Below are 24,237 nucleotides of genomic sequence, written 5' to 3'. Positions count from 1 at the left end.
TCTGTCATAATCCCATTTTCCTCGGTTTTCCTCTGCTTTAATCTCCACAACCGGAAATGGACGAGCATCCTTGCGTCAAATGCGGAACTTATGCCTGCATATAGCCCATTAACTAAGCCTTGTGGAAAAGGCCTTTGTGAAAGGATTTAGATGATTTTTGGATTATACCCAAATGCCCTCTTATGTGGTACCATTCAAGGGCACAAACATGTATTTTGGAAATTGTTTTACACTCTCAAAAAAACAACAACAACAAAACAAAACAAAACAGCTTATCACTGGGGCAGTATCCTTATTCCTAACATTTTTGTATGTTGTGTAAACGTAAACTATGTTACTTTTGCTCTCTAGAGGTTCAACTAAACTGCATTTTGCGTAAGAAAATAGTTTTGGTTGTGTTTCGGTTTGGCGTGACTGTGTGGATGAATGTGACCCTTCACAATAGAAAACGCTTTACAATGAACTCTTACTCACATGTTGAGTAATAACGAATGGCATTTCCACGTCACAACATTTCAAATCCCTCAGTTCTCTCGCCATATCTAAAAAGCCAAGCCATGCAATCCTATCCAGTCTAAAACAAAAACCTGTATAATAGGCTTTATGAGGGTAAGACAAAAACACATTTAATTATAATTTATATTATAATTATTATAATATAAAAAAATAAATAAAATAAAAAAGTGACAGTGTAACTTTAACTGTAAACAATAGAAGTATTTGTAAGTGTAAAAGTTTGCACAGTCTTTTTCTGACCGTGCACAATTGTGTAGAGAAGAGAGAAAAGGAAATGGAGAAAAAAATAAAAGACATTGTGAAAAGAAAGAAAAAACAAACAAACAAACAAACAAACAAACAAAAAAGCCAGTATGAAAACAAGAAATGAATTTTTCACATGTAGGAGAACTTATAGAGAGTTGGTAAAAAAAAAAAAAAAAAAAAAAAAAAATTTGGTCAGAAAATAGAGGGTCATATTGCAGAGACAAAAAAGGGAGGAGGAGGAATACTTTTTAAAGAGAAGCGAGTGTGGCAGTTCCTAATGCAGCTGTCAGTGCCGGGGTTGGGTTGCGGATACACGCCGTCAATGCCGCTCGGGATTCTACCGCTTTTAAATGAGCCGCAGCCAGTGGGAACGCCAGCCTGTCGCCCTTCGACGACACCAGCTATGATTCACCGTGCCATTAATCTCACAAGGGAAATCTGCCTGGTTTTGGTACCCTTGCCCCTCCCATCATAACCTGAGATGTAGTCATAAACGTCTCTCTCCACTGATGGAACTGAGATAGACTGACGGAGATGGAGGCCCCATACTTTCAGTAAGTATTTTCATATTTTACAATGATATAAATACATCTCAATAGTAGACCTATAGGCTTTAATTCTCCTCATATAAGACCTCATGCTCCTCAACTATTTCCACGTTTCCTTACTCATGTTATGAGAGAATATATGCTAAAGTTGTGATGCCACCCTTAAATAATCTGATCCAACTGAGTACCATCTAGTCATGCTGCACAACAAAAGCCCAAGGTTGTTGTGGACAAGGCTGAATCAAATCAGAAAGGCACTGAATGCATCATTCACTGAGCACTGCTAAGAGGCTTTCGTTCTCACATTGCTCGGTTGTACTTTGTTTTATTACTTTCATCTGCTTTTTCTGTTTTTCTAAACTGCACACACCCTGATTGGCTTATTATATATCTCTTTTTAAAGCGGGAGGCTGTTCTTTGTGTTTAATGAATATACACCTGAACAGTGAATAGAGTTCCCATAGAAACTGTAAGAATATATAAAAACATCATCTGTAAAAGAGGGCTTTTTGACACTGAATCGACACTTATGCACCCACCCATTCCCACACAGACATATCAATATAAACACTAAAACACAAAAAATGGAGGAAAAAATACCTATTTTTGACTAAATAGCTCTGCTGTTTTGGGTACAGAGGTTTCACTTTTACTCCTTCTATAATTTTATAAAATCCTTTTGTCTAACATTTGTCAGTCTTTATTGACATAATCTTCCAGGAAGTAGCCTCATTTGCTGGGAAATGACAGTATTAGCAATGAAATTATGAAGTAAGATATCAATATTAGATAAAAAAGAAGATAAAAAAATAATAATAATGAATAAACTTAATGAAAGCTAACTATCAATCCTCCACTAATCAATAGCTATTAATTGACATACTGTTAGGTTACTGATAATTCTTGCCATGTAAATAATCAAAAAGCAATGCATACATTTATATTAAACACATTTCCGAAAATCTGGTGAGCCTATAACATATTTAAGAAGTGAATCATGAAATTATTCACAAGCATTTATTGTTCAGAGCTGCACATGTTTTAAATACTATAAGCACAGTGGCAGAAATTAAATCTTATGTGAAAAAGTAAGCATGCAAGTTCCTTAATAGGTTTAGCACTTGGTCAAGTTCTTTCATTTATTTATCTTGGTCTAATTTAATGGCACAGATTTAGTCAGGTTGATATTCTGCTAGCTCTTTGGATGGGGTCTAAAAAAATTGGAGGCGCCCTGCAGCTCCGGTGTCAGGGCTCATCATTTGCTGGGCGTCCATCAGGTTTTGCATAAATGAGTTCCATTATGGCTACAGAAAAAGAGACCAAAATGCTCGGCGACAAAAGAGGGATGCTAATACACAAGTGCGCACAGATGCTGTGTGCAAGCTGTAACAGTATGTTAACTGGGAGGGGCATTGCAATGTTTGTTTCAATATTTAGCAATGCACTAAATGAAAAAGACTTGAAAAGTGTTTGCTTTTACAGTGTGCTCTTACGGGTCTTTAAAATCAAATACAAAATGAAGGCACTTGAACAAAACACGTATGGGTAATGTGTTTTCACTTCCTTATGCTGTCCATTAGGGCGTTAATGTTTGTGGTAATGAGCGCTGGAGGCAAACCAAGCTCTGTCAAATGGCCTCCTCCTCCTCTCCCTCCTGTCATATCCTACATGGTCTGAGCTGCATTAGAGCCCAGGCGTCCTCCTACGGGCAGTGCCAGGGCCACTCGAGTCCTCGCTGAGGCGGGCCCCGGGATTGCTGGAATGATGCAGGAGCCTCAGAGAGCTCCCATGCTAGAACTCATCATTTGAGGATATGCCCTATAAGAGGCAGTATGATTCATTAAGCCCGGATCCAAGTACTGAGGGAATGGCATATGAACCTCCAGCACTTTTACCTCTGATGTGCCCCCCTCCCATGTCCCTTTTCTCATTCTCCAGATGGGCCGCAGTTTTGCTTGCCAACCGTTGAGGCACGTCAAGGAAGAGAAAAAGAGAAAGAGACCATTAATGTCACTCAGCCTGGAAGACATGTAGATGCTTGGAACACGGAGCACTTAGATTCTCACTTCCTGACATACGGCGAGAGCTAAAAGCAAGCAAGATTACCAGAATAAAAAGAAATGGGAAATAAAGAAAGTGCATGAGCAAAAGATGGAGGGTGTGGTGTAAAAGATGAAAAAAGTGAACAAAGAGACAAGGTATGGGGAGAAATGCTTTGTGGACGCCTATAGCAGAAGATTCTTCATTCTCTCTCATTTTACCATTGTGCCTGTGCTAGTTTCCTCTTTGTGCTTAAATCTGCCAGCAGGATTAGACAAGCCCTCTGCTTGGTCTTCAAAGCCAAGCTCAACATTTTTTTTTTCCCCCTCTACTTTTTTCTTTCTTTTCTACTTAAGTTTCCTTGCCAAAGATGCTTAGTGGGGCTCTATCTAGTGGTCCTGTCCTACTGTGGAGTTTAACAAATCCTTACAAAAGTCCTCGTTCCAATATAGGAAAGAGGAAGAATGATAAATGGAGCAAAGCATGAGTAATCCCCCCACGAATTGAGACATTTTTACTCATCCTCTGACCACAAAATTGCCATTTGTGCACCGAAGGAAAGAGCCAGACATTTTTGAACTACACCAGTACATGTGGATCAGTTTTCTGGATACTTTGTAGTCCAAGCAACAAGCAATGTGTCATATTAAGACTAGTATACATATGAAGAGTTCAGATGCAAAAGCCTCTAAATGCCATTTGAAATTTTCTTCTTTAATGATGATTTTTATCAAACTTGTATATCTAAGTTCAGTAATTTCACTTAAATGGCAATGATAATTACCTATTAATTGTTATTTAAGTGAAATTACTGAACTTAAATATACAAGTTTGATAAAAATCATCATTAAAGAAGAAAATTTCAAATGGCATTTAGAGGCTTTTGCATCTGAACTCTTCATATACTGTACATATAAAAGTATTTATATACAGTATATATGTACACACATACACAGAGATATCTTTTAATACGTCCCCTCGACCTAATCAAAATGTATTCAGACTTTTAACAGTTTTTTTTTCAGTCAAATCTGTCATAAACAGTTTGATAATTTATAATAAATAAGCATATTTGATCACTGATATAAGCAATGATGGTAACACTTTATAATAACTGCACGCTATTAATCATTAGTTAAGCATGAGTAAACAGTTAATACATCATTTATAAAACATTAATAGACATTAATATGCAGTTTATAAATATAGCTATACATGCTTTTTTCTTGATTTATAAGCATATCTATAATGCGTTTAATGATTGTATTTTCATACTTTGTTAATGATCAATTAATAATTTCTAAATGAAGTATAACATTATTTGCAAACCAGTTGTTTAAAAGTTGTCATTCATTCATAAGACCACTTAGAAAGTGTAAGTAAATGTAGTAAATACAGGTAGTTATAAAGCATTTAGTAGTGGTCAGTTAACTATTTTTGTGAGCTAATCTAAAGTGAGGACTATTCATGCTTTGTAAAGCATTTATAAAGGCGATTTAAAGACTTGTCAATCTTCTAAACAGTAAAATGTAACAAACACAACGCAGTGATACAGAACATAGAACTTTAGATTAGCTCACAAAAATAGTTAACTGACCACTACTAAATGCTTTATAACTACCCAAATTAATCCTTAATTACATTATTAATACATGTTAATAAAGCATTTATTAACACATTAAGTAACCATCACTATATGTCTGAATAATAAGATGTATGAATGTACATTTAAATAGTTTATTAATCATTTACTTACTCGCTCTAAGTAATCGTATGAACCACTGAAAACTCTTAAATAACTGGTTTATAAAAAATGCAATTCTTCATTTAGAAATGATAAATTGGTCATTAATAAAGGATGAAAATACAATTATTAAACAAATTATAGATATGCTTTTAAATCAAGAAGAAAGCATTTATAGCTGTATTTATGAACTGCTTATTAATGTCGATTAATGCTTTATGAATGATGAAGTAATGGTTTACTCATGCTTAACTAATGATTATTAGCGTGTAGTTATAAAGTGTTACCGCAATGATTTTTTTTAATGTAGGAAATTTTAAGTATTTTATCAATTAAAAAGTTTAGAAAGAGCTTTTAGATCTCTGAGGTGACAAATAAAACACAAGAGTTTGCTTATAAATATGCTTATACATAATTTTGTTACATGAATGTGTTTTCCAGCAGTGACTGTTCCATATCTAGACATGACCACAACGAAGCCCAGAAGGTCAGCAAAGACTCAAACTTTTTAGAGTGGCTGTCAGTTTTGAATGCGAAAGATGAGGAAATTTGATTGAATGTCATGTATTTACGGCATTTTACTTACTAGAAATACATGCTCAGTTTGAATGTAATTTTAAGGTGGAGTAAAATGAAATGAACGGCAAAACTCTGCATTTAGTTTGTGTACCCTGCGTCACCCGTAACCCAGTATGAGAACCACTGAACAAGGCAACCCCCTGTGAAGGCCTCGTCAACATGACAGCCATTGGCACAACTCATCAGCAAAGAGCACAAGACAGGTCTGCTTTGGCAAAAAGGAACTGGATGAATATTTTAATTCTACCAATCCCGATCTGAATTCTAACTTGTGGTGCAGCCTGGATCATAATCACACCATGTTCGTTTGTTGATCTGAGGAGAACTCTGAAAAGGTCCCAAATGTGTGTAGTTCCTTCTCTTCCACCCCTTTTCCTTATATGTTGTCACGTGTGTGCTCAATTTGCTGCCTTTAGAAGTGAGGGTAAGATTTTGAGTGAATAACAGCTTTAATTTTTTTTCTGTTTCACAAAAAGCGATTGAATGGCTTGGAATATAGCACACAAATCAAATGGGCTACTGTTATGATACTTTCATGTGGTTTTTGAGGAGTTGTATATGCTTTTTTGTAATTAAAATATTTTTGTTGTGTAGGCCTGCAGTATGTTTGCATCAAAAAGTTTACAAAAAAAGAAAAACTAGAACAATGTAGCCCTGACACGTTAAATTTTCGGTTAAATGAATAGAAATTAGTTAAATTTGTTTTCCAATAAAGAGTGTTAACTTTTCAATTATTCAACAAAACAGTGTAAGCTGAAAGAGTACATTTATTTATAAGTACCTGTCACGTCTTGAGTTTGTTTTCATTGTTTGATTCTAGTTTGTTAATTAGTTCTGTCATCCTCCATTCCCTGCCTGTTTGTTACCATAGTTACAGTTTGATTTGAGATCAGCTTGACAGTATCAGAGTAAATTAATAAATGTAAATAATGCAACAAGTTTTTTTCTACAAAACAAACTAGGAACCATTGATATAAATAAGTATTCATTTTGGTGTATGCAGTCATAAAGCATGACTTCCTTGGAATTTCTTAATGGTTTATCATGGATTCTGTGGGGAGGAAGTCTATGATGTAAATTGACAGTTAAATGCTGTCTGGTTGTGAAGAGCATTAATACTGTACTTCACAAACAGACAAGAGTGCCTCTAATTATCCCTCTACGGCTAAGTCTTAATTCCTTTACAAGAAATGGCTGTGATAGACTGTATTCCCTCGGTGAGGATACATGCGAATCATATCAAGACACTTTCCTCTAGCTAAATGTTAGAGAGCACTCCAACCCAGCGGTTCATAAATACCTTCTTAGTCTGTCTGACACAAAAACACTGATTATGAAAACACTCAAAAGACCTTCGCTTGCAATCAAAAGATCTTTGAAAGCAAGGGGAGGATATCAGATATGCATGATTTCCTCTTCAGGGAGTCATAAGCCTTTCTGGTTCCTAACTGAGGGCCAGAGAAAGATGCATTTTGTGGGCTGGACTGGGATGCAAGATTCACTACTGTTCACACTGTTCTGCCATTTACCCTATGGAACAACAGACACAAGACTTTGTTACAAAGACAAACCTCACTTTCATCCATTTAATTGAGACATGCAATTACCCAGTACTACTGAGAGCTCACACCTCCTTTAATGATATAAACTCCTCTTTCATGGATTATGCAAGGTTTAGGTTCAGTAAATTCTGCTTTTAGTTTAGTGGATTTAAACGCTTCCTAATGCAAATATAAAAATACCGTGTTTTATTCCTGGCATTAAAGGATTTCTTTCTCACCGTGAGCTACTTAAGAGCATAAATTGATGCTGTGTGACCAGTGGAATCCTCCTGGCTGACACAGCCCTCACTTCAGAGCACACCTCTGAGATACTTTACTCTTGCTTAGCAAAGAGGCTTGTCATTTCGTTTATGCCAGCATAGAGAGAGAGAGAGAGAGAGAGAGAGAGAGAGAGAGAGAGAGAGAGAGAGAGAGAGAGAGAGAGAGAGAGAGAGAGGGTGGAGAGAGAAGATGCCTCCTCCGGTCTTCACTCTGACTGTGCCAAATAAGTGTTGATGTGCAACTGGGTGAAGCAGGGCTGACAGTGCCCCACCGCTAATCCGGAGTTAGCGTTCGGATGGCTTCTCTCCCAGCAGAGGTAAATACCTAGGCGTGAGACGGAGATAAGAGCAGCAGTAGGTTTTAGCATCTGCTGCTGAAAAAGGTTTTTTCCTAATTATTTCCTTTTCTGGAGCATTGAAGGCTGCAACGCTCTGAATAAACACACAGAACCACAGGTACGGTCAGGAAGCGCCCACAACACGTAAACAGGTGTACACTCGCATCAACGTCAAATTAAAAGAAGGTTTTCTTAGATAAGTACATTCTGCTCAACCTTGGGTAAGTGGAAGATTTTAGTAAATATTTCTTTTATCTGATCCTGCGTGTGTGCGTTGTAAATCATTTTCTTGTGATTTCTAAAAAAAAAAATAATTGCACAAATAGACAAGCAAAATGGATACCCCATATTTTTAGAAACAGCTCACTTTCTAAGCTCTCTCTAGTTAAGATTATTTCTTCAATAATACAACCTTTTTTTAAAAAAAAATAAATAAATAAATATACATTTGTATTCAAAACATTCATACTGTATAAGTGTCATTTACTCTTTTGGCAGACACTTTCACCCAAAGCAATTTTCTGTGAATTTACAATGATTCTTCTGAAGAGCTCAAATTTACAAATCTACCATTTCCAGCACAACCACATTTACCAGATAATGAAAATAAGCCACAGCAAATACATAAATAAAATATAGCTGCAAGCAGCAATTGCGGGCCCAAGCCGGTGGCACCACAAACTTGGTGCCTTTAGTTACCTATTTAGTTACCCGGATGGCGGTATCGCCGGTTTTGGCCCTTCATCGCTGTTCGCAGCTATATATATATATATATACGTATATATATATACAGCCTATTCTCACCCCCAAGGTGTCACTTAACTGACGCCTTGGGAAGCATTTTGACCATGCTTCAATATCTGACGCTTTAGGCGCCCTTTAGCGTCAGTTAGATGATGCCCTAGGATCGCACATAACGTAACCCAATCCAACCCTACCCTACCCTACCCTACCCTATGCCTCCAGCGCCTTTTTAAATTCACAGACATTATTTTTTATAAGTTGAATCAACCTTAATGAATTAAGTTGACCCAACGTAAGTTGCCTACATTAAATTGGAACAACATCATTTTATAATGCTGAAATAAAGCAAATTAATTATGTGGAAATCATTTCCATGATTTTTTTTAATGTTCATTTAAAGAGTTATTTTTTTGAGTGAAGTTAAAGGTTTAGTTCACCTAAAAATTAAAAGTCTGTCAGTAATTAATCACTGTAACAACACAAGGGTGAGTAATTACTGACAGAATTAATCCTACAGCAAAGTACAGTTCTCATCCAGTAGTGTCAGTGCAATCAAATTTATGATATTGACAAATATTGTCGAGTATTAGGTGTATTATAATATGGCATAATGTATGAATTTCAGGGGTCATTTCTTCCGTGTAACAATGATCTCTTAAGGTTTTTCCTCTCCATTTTTGTCACAGATGGAGTTTGGGTTCTTGCCACCATCATAGCCTACACATGTCTTCGGAAACTCCTTTTCCTCGGTTTGAAGCATAGATATAAAACACATTTGCAGCTGCACAGCTGTGTATATATCTATGCTGCATATGTCTATGCACTAATGACACTGGAACCTGGGGGCGCCAAGTCCGGAGAATTCTGACACCAAGTAGGAGAAAACAGTATGTGAAAGAAGTACTGTAGTACATTAGGATTAGTTTATACTAAGTTTAAATCTCGATATTTAATGAGTTTATTCTCAAGATTGTATTTCGACTTTTTTTCTCGAAATTAAACAAGTTTAATCTCGCATTATAATGACTTTAATCTTGAGATGGTTTTATTTTTTTATTAATGGTTGGCCCTAATCCTCTTCTGTAAAGGAAGCCCTTCGCCCTTTCAGGGCTTGGGCCCTAATAATAATAATCCACAGAAAAGTCACAAAACAATGGAAATGCCGACATATTACCAACAATTGCTTAGAAACAATGTTAGAAAATATACATTGAAATGCATATGATTTATAGGTATGCAAGTGCGTGTGTTTTTATACACACAAATCTTAAATCAGGGCCTTGATGTCAGATATATGTTCACAAATGTCAAAAAGTGCGGCAGATTACAAGCTTTCTTTTATGTACTTTATCTTTGTAATTTTAACCCCACAGGTATTATTAGGTTACTATTCACCACTTCATTTCCAGGTTCAAAGAAGCAGTTAATTCTAGTCTGTTCAATTATAGATAGCCCTGTAGATAAACCATCTTCAAACGTGACTGTAGGGCTCTATTATAACTACAATTTGTCTAAAATACATCCACACATCCACCTCTTCCTCAACTCACCTAAGAGCTGCTGTGTCAGAGCTGCGGAGCTGTCAAATGCTTTATATATTTTTTTCTTTTGGGGGCTGTTTGTCAGAAGAGCATCTCTTGTTATTTGGGAAATGTTTGAAATGAGAGAAGGCTGTAGACACAGATTATAAATGAAAACACTTATTGAACTCTGCATGCAATCCGTCACAAGGCACTGACAGCTAGAAGTAAGCACTGATATGATGTTTAAATCGAATGTTGCACTGGGACTAAAGTGTCAGACTTTTATCTGATCATAATCAAAGGGTATAAGCCATTGTCTTGAAAGAGAGAGAGCGAGAGCGAGAGCGAGAGAGAAAGAGCGAGAGCGAGAGCGAGAGCGAGAGAGAGAGAGAGAGAGAGAGAGAGAGAGAGAGAGAGAGAGAGAGAGAGAGAGATTTAAAAACAATTAAACACTGCAAAACACATCATGTTGCTGCTACCAAAATATTAAAAATTAAGGTGCATCCTCTATATGACATTTGTGGCCACTTCCATTTTTAAAGTTTTCCTTCAACCATCTCTATAACACCATCCCAATTTTTCATCATAGTTTGATCATCACCCAAATATTCTCCCAAATATTTAACATCCTCTGTAACCTATGACAGTCAGTCTGCCTGCTAAATTTGCTTTTCCTTGAGTCTACCCACCTAATTTCAATGCAGTACATTTAAACAAATTTACTTTGGTCGAAGATACTTTACCATAACTCTGTGTAATGTAGACAGACACTATATCACAACTAAAAGAGTTTGAGGTTTTTCTTTGTTTAATTTGCACACTCAATATGGGTTGGAGCTCTAAATTTTGAACTCTCAAAGTGCACCAGATTAATGAATTTAACATTAAAAATCATACAATTTTCTTACAGGGAGCATGTCCCCAACCCCCTAGAGGGACAGAGGTGCACTCACCACAGATTTCCCAAAATCCTGTCGGGAAAACCAGTATTGCTATCCCAATGCAGCTTAAAGCTTGTTTTAGGATTCAACACTGTGTAGTATAGTTCAATTTTATATTTATTTCATCTGTTATCGTTTACTCTTTTCAGTTATTACATGGCATTAGTGGTTTTAATAGGAGTTGATATACATATTAAAGGGCGTGCCAAGTTCAGTTGTTATATGATCATATGTAGTGGGCCAGTCTGGGCCCACTCCTATATCTACCTTTAGTCTCGTCAACAAAAAAAATAAAAAATCTGATGTACAGAGTACAAATCATCATTAGCTTTATAGAGATCTGACAAATCCAACAAACTCTCTTCATCCTGACTCTGTCATGATCATGATCAGAGACATCATCATCATCCTCCTACTCCATCCTCACACCACCGACGTGTGGGCCTACTACACAAAACACAATCAACTACAAGTTTTTCCTCTACAACTGCTGCAGTACCATTTACACAACTACAACTACAGGCTTTTCATTGTCAACATGGTTTAAGTTACTCACTCACTCTCCAATCCATTGTCCTTAAAAGTTACATGTCTCAGCCACCGGTGCTCCGTCCAAGCCTGACGTTCCCCCTCTTGATGTCCATTTTAACTCCACATCTTTAGGCACTGATAATTCATCCGCCTCAACACTAATCTTTGCATCTGCCGAAGTTTTCTTTTGAGGGCACAAGAGTTTTTTTTATTTTCATGTCCGAACTCTCCACATTCAAAACATTGCAAACTCTTCGTACTTGAAAAAAAATCAGCCACCACATTTCACTCTAAACGCTAGGCTACATCCAGTAATTTATCAGGAGAACTCAAAAACATGAAGACTTGTCTCTTAAAAGACATGTTTGAGCAAAGGCATGTTTAACCTCGCTCACCACTTTTCCGAATCTTGCTAATTCTCTGACAATGACCTAATTTTCAATGTTGAACGCAGAGACATTTGAAATAACCACTTTCGTAACTGGAACAAACAGCCGCCCCCCACCCCCGCCAAATTCACATCGTACAAATTCAAATGAAATCGTCACCTTGTATATTTCACCCCTATAAATCGTACAAATTCATAAATCTTAACATCAAAATAATATGCTTTCCTGTGAGAGCATGTTGTGTGTTTATATGCAAGTCTCCCTTTTGTGGTTAGTAGTTGAAGTGAGGGACTAAATGAGATACAGATATAAATGCTATAAATAATATGTTTATGTATGGTCACAGAGCATCATTCCTAGTTTTTTCCTTTTTTAAAAATACTTGTGCTCCCCCTTGTGTATTGCCCTGAGTGCAGAGACCACTGGGGGTCTAACATCTCTATTTTTCAGCTGTTTCTTTGCTCTCTGCTTTGTCAACAGCCTGTTGCTTAAAGACGGCCATAAAAGGAAATGCAAAACGAAATCACAGAGAGGACTGAAGATGGTCCCCTGGTGCCAGAGAAACAGTTTTGTTTTTGTAAACACACAGCATAACATGCCAAGTATGTCTTGGTTGTATAATGTGTATTAAATGCGAATTTGTCAAATGAACCATAAATGTCAAGTGTGATGAAATGAGGTATTGGAAAAATTAAATATTATCCCCCTTCATGCTGTTCCCTTTAATTATAGCTGTTTGAGTTCTTCACCTGTTGGTTCGCAATGGCCAGCTCCCTTGGGTTTCATGGATTCAGCATGGAAAAAAAACAGAATTACAGTCACTTAACGAATTAACTTTAAAAATAGGCGTACTGTAAGAAGTAATCTTTAACAAAGAATTTGTTAAAAGAACAACAAAGCAAAAAAAATAAACATTTAAAGAAAATTCATTAAAAGCAAACTTAAAAAACAAAAAAAAAAACAAAAAAAAAAAACAGAGAGTGGTTCAGGGAAGCGCCTGTTCACATCCCCAAAACACCTGAATTATGCTGTTTAATCATATCTACTGCATTTTCTGCACATGAAGAACATTATTAACTCCTTCCTTACAGGATTTACTTCCTTTTCCTCCACAGCCTGCTTGGAAACAAACCCATACCTTATCCTGGTGACCAGCAATGCTTGATTTTTCAGCAGGGTCACAATTGAATCTTTGATTTATAAGAAAACACCTACAAATAATACAACCGACCTTCACGTTTAAGTTAACACACTTAAAACGAACGAGGAGATGTCCTTGACCAACAAAAACTGCATTATCTCTGCAGCTCCTAAACAAACAAACAAATCCAGTCAAAGTGAAGCATACACACCTAATTCTAGATAATGTCAAGATAAGATAAGGGTAGTAACAACTTCTAGTTGTGCATTACACAGTGGAGATTAGTCATATGTATGCCATTTCCATTAATGTTGTGTACCCATATGCGTTTTTCTTCTGATTTGAAGTGGATGAAGTGCACTGATTCCAACAATCAAGGCCAATGGGCCAGCCAGTGCCATTTAATCTTTCACAACAAATTATTCCCTCTATTTTGTTTATTTGCCTCCACAGTTCCCCTCATCTCCCTCTTCCCCACCCCACAGTATTTTGAGGAATGCAATTTCAGAGAGAATGAAAGGGCAATGTTTTGCCTGATTCAATCAGTATTGAATTGAACTCGATAAAATGAGAGGCTATTATCTGAAGGCACTGTTTGTCTCTCGGCGTAATGCGGGCCCTGTTCACACGCTGGTGTCTCAACCACCACATCTGTCCAACTGTTTCAGCGCAATAGACCTTTTATTACCACTGTGATGATAATCTTGTTGTTTTGTGCGATAATTGTATCAAATAATATCAATTTCACAGAGACAAAGACTCAGTGGCGATGGGGTGCCCTGAAGATCTCAATGAGCTAAAGCTGCAGTATTGTCTAATGTCCTCCTGAGGCACAACATTCAAACTCAACATGGATTGACATACTGTGCTGTGACACTTCAATCAACATCTCCAAAGAATGGTAAGCCACCATCTGTGGAGGGATGACATACACCCTAGCATATAAATTTGATCGGATAATTATTAAAAAGTACAGTACAATAGCCACACATTTTATTGGTAATGCAATGACTTACTGGGACACTGAACTGTCTTAATGATCTTACTTTAAATGAAAGACAATGAAGTGTTTAGTAGGGTTTTTTTTTTTTGGTGATAATTATCAATCAATATCTTTTGTTATTTGGAAAACAGACATGCAAAAAAGCTGTAAGCTTTTTTTATTTTCATCTAAATTGTATTGAAGCCACATATACATAAATAATACAAAGGGTGAAACTGTAGTAATTTTAATGAGATACACTCTCTTTTCTAACTTGAAAAGAGAGTGTATCTCATTAAATATTAGTATCTAACTTGAGATACACTCTCTTTCTTATGAGCACATTGAGTCTCTCTCTGACAGGTTCATTGTGACACATAGGCTACATATACAAAGTATATTAAACTGTATCATATCATGTTATTTGCTTTAAGCACAATAACACAACATATATACAATCATTACGGTTACTTATTTTACTGATACATTTTTGAGTGAGGAACACTAATCTATATAAATGACTGGATTGTTCAAGTAATGACATCATGAAAAAAGTGATGCCATTTCGTACTGATATTCCCTCACATTCTGTTGAATTGATAGGAAATCATCTGATTTTAAGAAGAAAAACATTACCTAACAGGTAGTTCTGAAGTCTCCATCTATTCTTACAACAACAACAAAATGTTTAAATGGTTATTGGTTTAAACTTTAAAGTCAGTAAAGATTTCCCCTGCTTACTAAAAGTTATGTTCATCTTGATTTCAGTGGCAAATCTCAGAACACCTAACAGACGAGACAGCTCAGCATTTATATTACAAGTGATACAATGATTTATAATTACAGATTAATGCTTTGTAAGGCAAGGCCTGTGGCTTTTTAACAGCGGTCAACAAAAATACATCAGGAAATAATATATACACACTTCGCAACTTATTCAGAGAAATTATGCTGGATTTGAAGTCATAAAGCTCTATACATTACAGTGCCTAACACATTATTATTTTGTGATTGTGTATTTTATTCATTTTAATTTATAATTATTTCATTCTAGTGGTCAGCTATTTATCTTTAGCAACCTATTTTACCTTTGAAGCCAGAAAAATAATCATACAAGTATAACAGTAAATGCATCTAATGTAAGTAGTTTTCTTAGTCTGTTGCACCTGAAATTGGGGGGTTAAGATACCAAAACATAAAATAAAATTTAATATATGAATGTTCTAAATAGGTTTTAAAGAAGTCATACATGACATTAACTAAATCATTTTATAATGAAACTATGCACTTGGACACAAAAATATGCATGTTATGCCATTGACCCGATGTCTTAGGTTGAGTTGAGTTTGGGAAGTCGTTTAAAGCTGAAAACTCATTTCCTTTAAAAGACATTTCTGTTAGAGCTCACAAGAGGGCACGAGGATGTGGGTGAAAACAGGAGGAGGGTGGTTTGCAAACACTTGCAAATGCGCTTAGGGGACAGTGGGATCTCCTCTATTCGTTGTCTATTCTAATTACTGTGAGATCTGTATTGTTATGTTTCCCCAAGTCACTCTGTTATAGGCCTTTACAAAAATCAAAGTAGCACAGAAACTGATTGGATTTGGGCATTTGTTACTGTAGTATCTATCTATTAGTTTGTAGTAAATGTTGAATGTCACATGCAGTTGAATTGCTACTTATAACACTTAACAATATATGTTCTCATTTCTTAACATTAGTGTAACTTTGCCAACATTCCACCCCCTTTGTATTGTTACGATGTCAATAGTATATGTAAATTAAAAAAAAAAAAGTTTACTCATTCTTCGAATTATCTAGACAAAGAAATTCATGTTTATCTGTCAGCAAAAGTCATTTTGACAGCTTCAGTGCTTTCCTTAGAAATATAGAAATAGTTATGTTATACAATTTAATATATACAACAAATGTTTTAGTAAATGTTGAATTAAGATTAACTAAGATTAATAAATGAAAATTATTGTTCAAAGTTATTTTGTGTTAACTAATGTTAACAAATGAGAACTTAGAAAAGCAGAATTATTTGGCCGTGATGATCAGTATTGATTCACTTTAAATCATGTATTTTTATTGTATGCCGAAACTAACCTCTTTAAAACAGCATAATACTCCCGTGAAAAGATACCGAACCCATTCGTAAGAAACTTAGCTACTTTGTTTACATCTTGCTGCCAACCATGAGACTATTTAAATCATATCTGATATAGCGAACAGAGGGAAAAATATTCATGATATTAATCTGTCAAATAAATATAGTAAATGTACACAACTAGACAAAGCAATTGAGTAGTTACATTGTTTCCAACACCATGGGTAAAATAATAAAGGTCTCCATTTTGTGATAATTTAATGAGCTTTGGTCGGAAGGTAAATGGTAATTGATTACTAATCCAAAAAGTATTATTATTTGTTTTAATTGTTTAATTTTTTTTTTTTAAAAATGTTTGAGTCCATGATATGTACTCTATAGTTCACTCACACACCGAAAACTTGAATAGGCCTAATGATCATTGAAAATTTAGCTTGTCATCACAGTAATAAATTAAATGAATATATGTTATAAATTCATTTATTTAATATATTTAATATATTAATTAATTTAATAGATATTATACATATTTATTTGGACATATATTATTTTCTCTCTCTCTCTCTCTCTCTCTCTCTCTATATATATATATATATATATATATATACTTTTCATGCAATATAATGCAACTTTTCATGCAATATAACACATATAAAAATGTTGTCCTTTTTGGCAATATAAATCATTACAAACTGTCCTTGTAAAGGGAAAAGCAGCTTGGACATTCTGTCTAACATATTAATTTAATAAAAGAAGAGAAGAACTAAAGAAGAAAAAAATAAAAAGAATACAGGGTCAGGGGCAGTATTAAATGAGGATTAAATGATGACCATGATGATTTTCGATTTACTCAAAAATGCAGTACTTTTTTGTCATCTGACCACTCATGTGTAGTTTGGTTAATATTCTCAGAGCCTCTGGAACTTTTTGAAATGTAAGCTGGCACCGGGTAGTTCACGAGTCAGCACAGCCCCCCAGACAAGCACTCCTGAATGAGCAATGCAGCAGCCCTCAAAGAGGCCTGCGAATGTGCCATGTCTCTCAGCTCAAACACGGCTTGAAGCTGACTCCGAAATGGCAAACGGAACAGGTCAGTTCGGCATTAGCCTGCAGTTACAACAGCATCACGCTACCATGAAGAGCAATTACACACTCTCGAGCAAAGACTACCTTGGCATTACCTCAAGGCCATTTAGAAGGGGAACGACAGAATTTTCAACAAACAAAGAAATGGCTTAGTTTAAAAGTAGGAGAATGCACACTTACTGTATCTGGATCTTTCTCTTAGAATAAGCATCTTAATAAGAATACAAGTCCTTCAACAATTCAGGCTAATGGGTTTTTGGTCTCACACCAAAAATGCAGCCGTTCATTGAATACTCTGAATGGAAACCCAGGCTCCTGTAAAGAGCCGTCCATGGCTCCTGTAAAGAGATCATTAGCTTTGAAGATGTTTAGTTTACCTTTAACTTGAGGTAGCTAACCTTGAGGTAGCTATCAATGTCATCATTTATCTTTTTTTGAAATCTCTTTCATATTTTGCTGTTTAACCCTTCTATTATCATTGGGGTCAATTTGACCCCATTCAATGTTTAACGTCTGTAAAAACATAATTTTATTTTATTTTTTTGCTTCAGATTTAATGAATTTTCCTAATTTAATGGGGACAACTCTGTAAACATAAAAATTAACCTGCTAATATTTTTTCAAAGTCCTGTACACATTTTGTAGCATCGGTGTTCCTTGGGGTCAATTTGACCCCAGGCTCTTTTAGATATATAATAAAACAGAAGACATATTAAAATTTCACACACATTTGTTTTTTTGTTGTTTTATTAAGGTCACTATAATATGTTATAATTTGAATTTATAATGTTAATTGTAATTTTACATATTCAATATCATTCAAAAAAAAACTTCCCTCTGTTTTAGGGCTCTAACCAAACAGAACCATATCTGTAGTATTGCGAGAACTACTATAGTAGTTCACATGACATGTGACATAATTCTCAAGAGAAATGTCCATAGTTAATGTGATGAACTACAGTGTAAACTCACAGGGAACTGAATAATTCATTTTGAAAATTGTATTTACAGTGTGTGTTTAAGTGATTTTGGTTGGGCTCATTGGACAATTTCATGTTTCTCTCTCTTTTTGACCTTTCAGTGCTGCGCAACGTAATATTAGCTGTGCAATTGATGTTTCATCTACGTACATGTATCTTATCAATCTCCTCCGGCTACAGTGAATAATGGGATATGTAGTTCTTATAGCACACAGTCTATCCCCTCATACTGTTATTTAAATATGATATTTAGTCATGTTTATGTTTGGTGTAAGCATTTAAATACTTGGTGCTGTATAAATGTGAGGGGATACTGAATCATGTGAATGAGAACAGAAACCCCTTAATGAATGGATCACAATCACCAAGGACCACAATAATCCATGAACATTGTCTGCTTGAATAGATCAGCACCTGTAAATATTACATTGAATACACTCTTGCTTTCTGAACACTTGGAACATCTCAGAGACGCCTCTGATCTGTTTGATCTTACATCTATGCCCTGTGTTGTTGGGACTTTGAGACCTGTATTCATTTCAGCCTTTGCAGGAAGACGTAGAACACGCATATATTCAATTCACTTATTGTTGCTAAACAGATCAATGGTCACTTGCATAAAGCTAAAAGGTCCTTACATGTACATTCAACTGACAGCCTTTCGACTCCACAGACATGAACAGCATTTCCTGTTCTTCTTTGTCTCCTATAGAGTTCTTTTCCTGTGGCCTTTCGAAAAGTGTGATTAAAAAAGGCAGCCCTTCTCCTTTAATCTATAATGGAGCAGCCGTTATCATTTATTGTTAAATAATGCACAGGGGCCGCAGGCATCAAGTATTAATAACTTATTGAATGGTGTGGGCACCGGCGACTTGCCTGCAGGCTCGCTGTGAACTTTGAATTGTGGACACAAAAACACAAGTATATACAGCAAAGTGCTAAAAAGTTGTGTGTGTTGACTGTTGTCTGGATCTGCATGAGTTCCTATTCATACAATGCATACACAGTATATGGAATGACACAGTTATGACATTCACCAGCATGGTCTAACCGAACCAAGCTATGCAACCAAACTGACCTCTTTTGTATCATATATTTAATACGAATAGATCTGGTGGCATCATTTTATCAAAGAGTTCCTTCACTTGAGTATACACATCGAAGCAGTTAAGAAATTTATAAAAAAAAAAAAAAAAAAAATCTAGACATCTTCTCAGTGTGCAACACTCTCCTTTTATTCAGAAAACTCTGCTCTTAAAACAAAACCTCAAACTTTACCTGCAAAGTCAAACTTTTGCCTGTTGGCTTTTCCTTCTGCAAGAGTTGCACTATTAATATTAAAACTGCTGTGGCTGAAGTTATTGTACAGCTTTGGCACTTTGACCTGTCTTGTTTTACCTGGATTTGGAGTCAGGTTGGCCAAGCTGAAATTTCTTTGAATGGTAAACCCAAGAAAAAGCACAAATTTCAGGAAACCAATGCAATCACGTTCAATTCACCTCAGTGGAGACTAAAATACTTAACCTCTTAAAGTCACATTTGAATGATAATCATGCAGTGATGTGTTCCATATTCATAATTCAACACTGTGCCTCTCATTCTGATGACTACCCCACATTAGGGTGATGAATAATGCATGATGAGTTTTTTTCATATTCAAGCACATAAATACACATATTCAGGCATGCAACTGGCAAAACGTGTTTTGACAATGCATTGTTCCAAAGATGCACAAAAGCAAGACATTGTATCTGAAAAGTTGGACAAGCTTTACAAAGTCCAGAGTACATTGCACTTTTTTGTCCAAAAAGTTTATTGGTCAACACCAACCTTATTTTTTTTCCTTCTTGTTATTTTTTAAATGTAGAAGAACTGGCAAAAAGAGTCACAAGTAAGGCAGACCCATCTTTGGACCTGCTGTAACAGTTTGTATTGATGGACCATTGTTACGACCTGGGTTTATGTAGATTATTGTTTTCTCTATTGCTCTGTGTTCCTCTTCTCTCTTTTTGTTTTGTTTGTCGGATTTTTAATAGGTTGCCCAATGATGGGGTGTGTGAACGCCATTGGTTGTCCAGTCGGGGCATGGTCTTTATAAGAACGTTGCAGCCTTTTGAGAAGCTCATTGTTGGTTCGGTCGTACACGGGTTGAGAGCTCAGGAATACCTCCTCCGGCCGATGATCAAATTTAGTGATGTCAAATTTGTTTAAGTGCATCCAGGGTGTAACATCTGAACCTATCTTCTGTATGTCTAACAAGGTGTCTAACAAGCGTAGGGTGTCATGCCTTGTTTATTTTGGAACTAGTTTGAGCTCTGTTTCTTTGGTAGGGAGTTTAGGTAAGCTAAAGTCACCTCTGAGCTGAGTCACCTCAGAATGACCAATAAATATTATTCTAATATCTAAGAAACCGAAGCTGCACAAAATAAATGTTTAGCGGCACAAACGAAGCAGAAATAATTGAGCCTATTTTTGGTGAATTTGGAGCAGGAAGCAGGTGAATTTGACACCATCACCTGTAATTAAATGTTGAATATCTAAAAAACCAAAGCAGCACAGTCAAAAAATATATTTACAGCACAAACGGAGTAAAAACGATTGAGTCTATTTTGCCAATATTTTAGATGGGCGCTGGGCCAACTACACGCAGTGATTGAAAGAGCGGGATGGGGCGGGAACGTGATCGGCTCGGAATGCATTTTCAATTTGGACACTGAATTTTGCCACATTCATTGTAGGATAATTAATGAAAATGCAATTGCAGGTGTCTTTACTGTGAGTGTAAATGCAATTGTAAATGATACATTGATACAATGCACATTTAAATGATAATTTTACTACAGTTTTTGCTAGAACAAAGCATTAAAATATGCATTCAATTTACATGCTAACTAGGGCATGAAATGGCAAATGTAAATTATATTGAATTTATTATTTATATCATCAATTTACATCATTTTAATTTTGCACCAAACATTACACAAATGTAACGAAAAATTTAAATAAAAAAAATGAACTCCAGAAATGCATGGTCATTTCCGCATTATCATTTTGAATGTTACATTTCAAATTGAATTTTGCTACCCAATATGCTTCCGTATAATATCAGCAAACTAAATGAAAAATAAAACACAAGTTAACACACTGTTGGCTGTTTTTCATCTGCTGTAAACATCCATGACAAAAAAAAAAAAAAAAAAAAATCTGGTTAGCCTGTAAATTGAAAGCTTAAACATAGTTGCTGGGCAACCACGGACTAGTTGCCAAACAAGCATTACTGCCAATTATGGAAGTGGCAGGTCTCTTTTTTTTCAAAGTCACTTTCTCTTAGAATAAAAGTGAGATAATATTAAAGGATAATTTCACATTCTTGCTTTCTGTTTTTACTGATGAGTCAGTGAAGTGTTTACTCATAGGATTCATTTCGATCCCAGATTTAAAGTTGTAAACATTAATATTTATATAGAAATAGAAAAAACACATTCTTTTCAGATGGCAAGAATTTGGACAGAACAAGAAAAGGGGGAGGAGTTTGATCTGGATCTCCCACCTTACATATGCCTAAACTTACCCCACCCCCTGATCCCTAACCCCACCCTTAAACGTACAGCGGAGGATCCAACCCGATCTCACGACCAAGTCGTACGAATTCGACGAATGATTAAAAAGTGGCTAATTAGTAACAATTCATACGACCTCACACGTACGAATTAATACGATTTTGCTAAATCGTACATATTTTACGAATTGGCCAACTCGTATGAATTCGTACGAATGACCTACCCCTGACCCCGCCCCTGACCTAACCATCACGTGGGTTTAGACAAATCGTAGGAATTAGTACGAGTGAGGTCGTACGAATTAGTACGAATTAGACACTTTTTAATCATGCGTCACATTCGTACGAATTGGTCGTGAGATAGTGTTGGAGGATCTTTCCGAATTTTAGAGAAGACCCGCCCTCTCCAATTTTTTTAAAAAAATGCACATGCACAAACACAACACTCTTGCTCCCGAGAGGGAACGTCTATTACGCCTTGCACAATTATGTTGCAAATTCTAAACTAACTCAAAAATATTCATATAAAAGACAACATGTCAAATGCCCTTCCGTGTTTTATTTACTTATTATACTGATCGATTGAGTGACCGAGGACTCAAGACATGATATGTGCAACCCTGTATCACACGAAATACGTTCTGAGGAAACTATTTTGCAAATTGCAATTACGTTACATAGCGACATATAAGCAGTGCTATTACGTTGGTCCTTAACCTAATATCTCTCATTGTTAATACGTTATTTTTATACATAGTTGCATATGGAGAAGTAGCTTGTTGCATTTGTGTAATAATAAACACACAAGGTTTTAGAATATGAACACACAAGATTTTAGAATATTTCAGCGCGATACCATTTACCATTTTGGTCAAAAGGCTACTTTAGACAAATTGAGATGTTTACCGTGTCTATGCGGTGCATGACTCGTGCCAGGGCTAGCATTGTAGCTTGCATTAACTTTTACTAGTGATTTTAAATGGATTTCTCCAAATAGCGTGACAAACTTTACCTGTCTGGTAGAATCTTCGCGACTGCGGCATCAGTGAGAAGCCCAACCTGTGCTTTTAGCGCACGCCAGCGTGTGATATTCACCCAAAATCACTCTGGTCTTGTATCTATATTCTGCGGCCTTTCTCTTCTTATCATACACTTCGTAAACATTTTTTCTCTTTCGACCCTCAGCCATTTTCAAAGGAATGGCTGAAACCGTAACTCCGACATAATACACCTGAAAGTGAAAACTACATAGCGATGAGCACGTAGCCTACGACGGCCTTACGTAAACATATCACCAGAATGATTGACACTTAGGTGGACCAATAGTATAGACTACCCACCCGGAAAAAGAAAATCCTCCGCTATACCTTTAATTCTGGAAAAAACAGGTTTCAAAAGTGCACGTTTTTGAAAATGGTCTCAATGTAAACAGCCAAAACGTGAATCTCTGCAGACGCAGCCCATTCTCACCCCCAAGGCGTCACCTAACTGCAGAAAGCAAAAGCTGAATCCCGGACATCGACGGCTGGGTATGTCAGAGAAAAAGAAGATGGTAACCCCTACTATTCAGCTTTCACCACAGAACAAGAGCCTGATAGCTTAACTGCCAAAAAAAAAATATGGCTGACACTATGTGTTCATTCTGTGAGTGAGATCCTACCCTCTATGGGTGGGTTGAAAACATGCAGGACAGCCCCTACTAGTCTTTAGCCTCTGGCAAAAAAAAAAAAAAAAAAAAAAAATCCTCCGATGGCGCAAAATGATGATTTTTGCGTCATCGGAGGATTTTTTCCAGACAAAAAAATACATTAATTTCTCGTCGCAGGGGGATATGAGGGTGGAAAATCATGGTAATTCGAAAATACTACAGGTTTTCTACTAATACAAAGCTTAATGCTAAATCATAAAGTATCCCTTTAAGAAACAACGCCCCTCTTGCTGTGATACTGCTTGATAGTGAGAAAATGGCCAATAAAATAGATGTAAATGTGCTCTTATCATTTCTTCTGGGGGGGAAAAGTATTAAGTGAACACCTGTGTACCACAATGAAGATTCTTAGAAGTTTTAAAGAGTCATTGAACACTTGTGATAAAGTGGAGAGCCATCTGTTTTGCCGTTTACACATCACTGATAGTGAAAACCATGTAATAATTCATATTCATGAATTTGAGGCAATAATTCAATCCCCTTGCCGCAACATGACCAAAAGGAAATCTGGAGCAGGCACCCACGATTAAATGTGGCACAGAAGGAGGCTCTCAGCTAAATTCTGCTCGAAGGTGTTGGTTTCAGAGAAACACTGATGAAAAATAATGGCGCCATTGTTCTCTGATATTGAACCTTGCTATTAGATTTACCTGATATGGGAGCGTGGAGTGTGTAGAGGGGGAAGGTTGATCTCTTTAGGTAATTAGGTT

At 36.2% G+C, this 24,237-nt stretch overlaps 1 long non-coding RNA gene across 1 annotated transcript in view; it reads right to left on the bottom strand.

Moving 5' to 3' along the window:
- Positions 1–1,060: 1,060 nt before the first annotated feature.
- Positions 1,061–24,237, bottom strand: part of LOC120474305 (uncharacterized) — a 183,142-nt gene continuing 159,965 nt past the window's right edge. The window contains exons 5-6 of the long non-coding RNA XR_005621764.2: positions 3,206–3,264; positions 1,061–3,128 (exon numbers count right to left, since the gene is read on the bottom strand). This is a non-coding gene — a long non-coding RNA (uncharacterized LOC120474305). The remainder of the gene's footprint in view (positions 3,129–3,205; positions 3,265–24,237) is intronic.

This window comes from Pimephales promelas, chromosome 9 (assembly GCF_988280905.1).
Source record: "Pimephales promelas chromosome 9, fPimPro1.hap1.1, whole genome shotgun sequence".
In the NCBI taxonomy this organism is placed as follows: Eukaryota; Metazoa; Chordata; class Actinopteri; order Cypriniformes; family Leuciscidae; genus Pimephales; species Pimephales promelas.
This window is presented reverse-complemented; position numbering and strand designations above follow the sequence as displayed.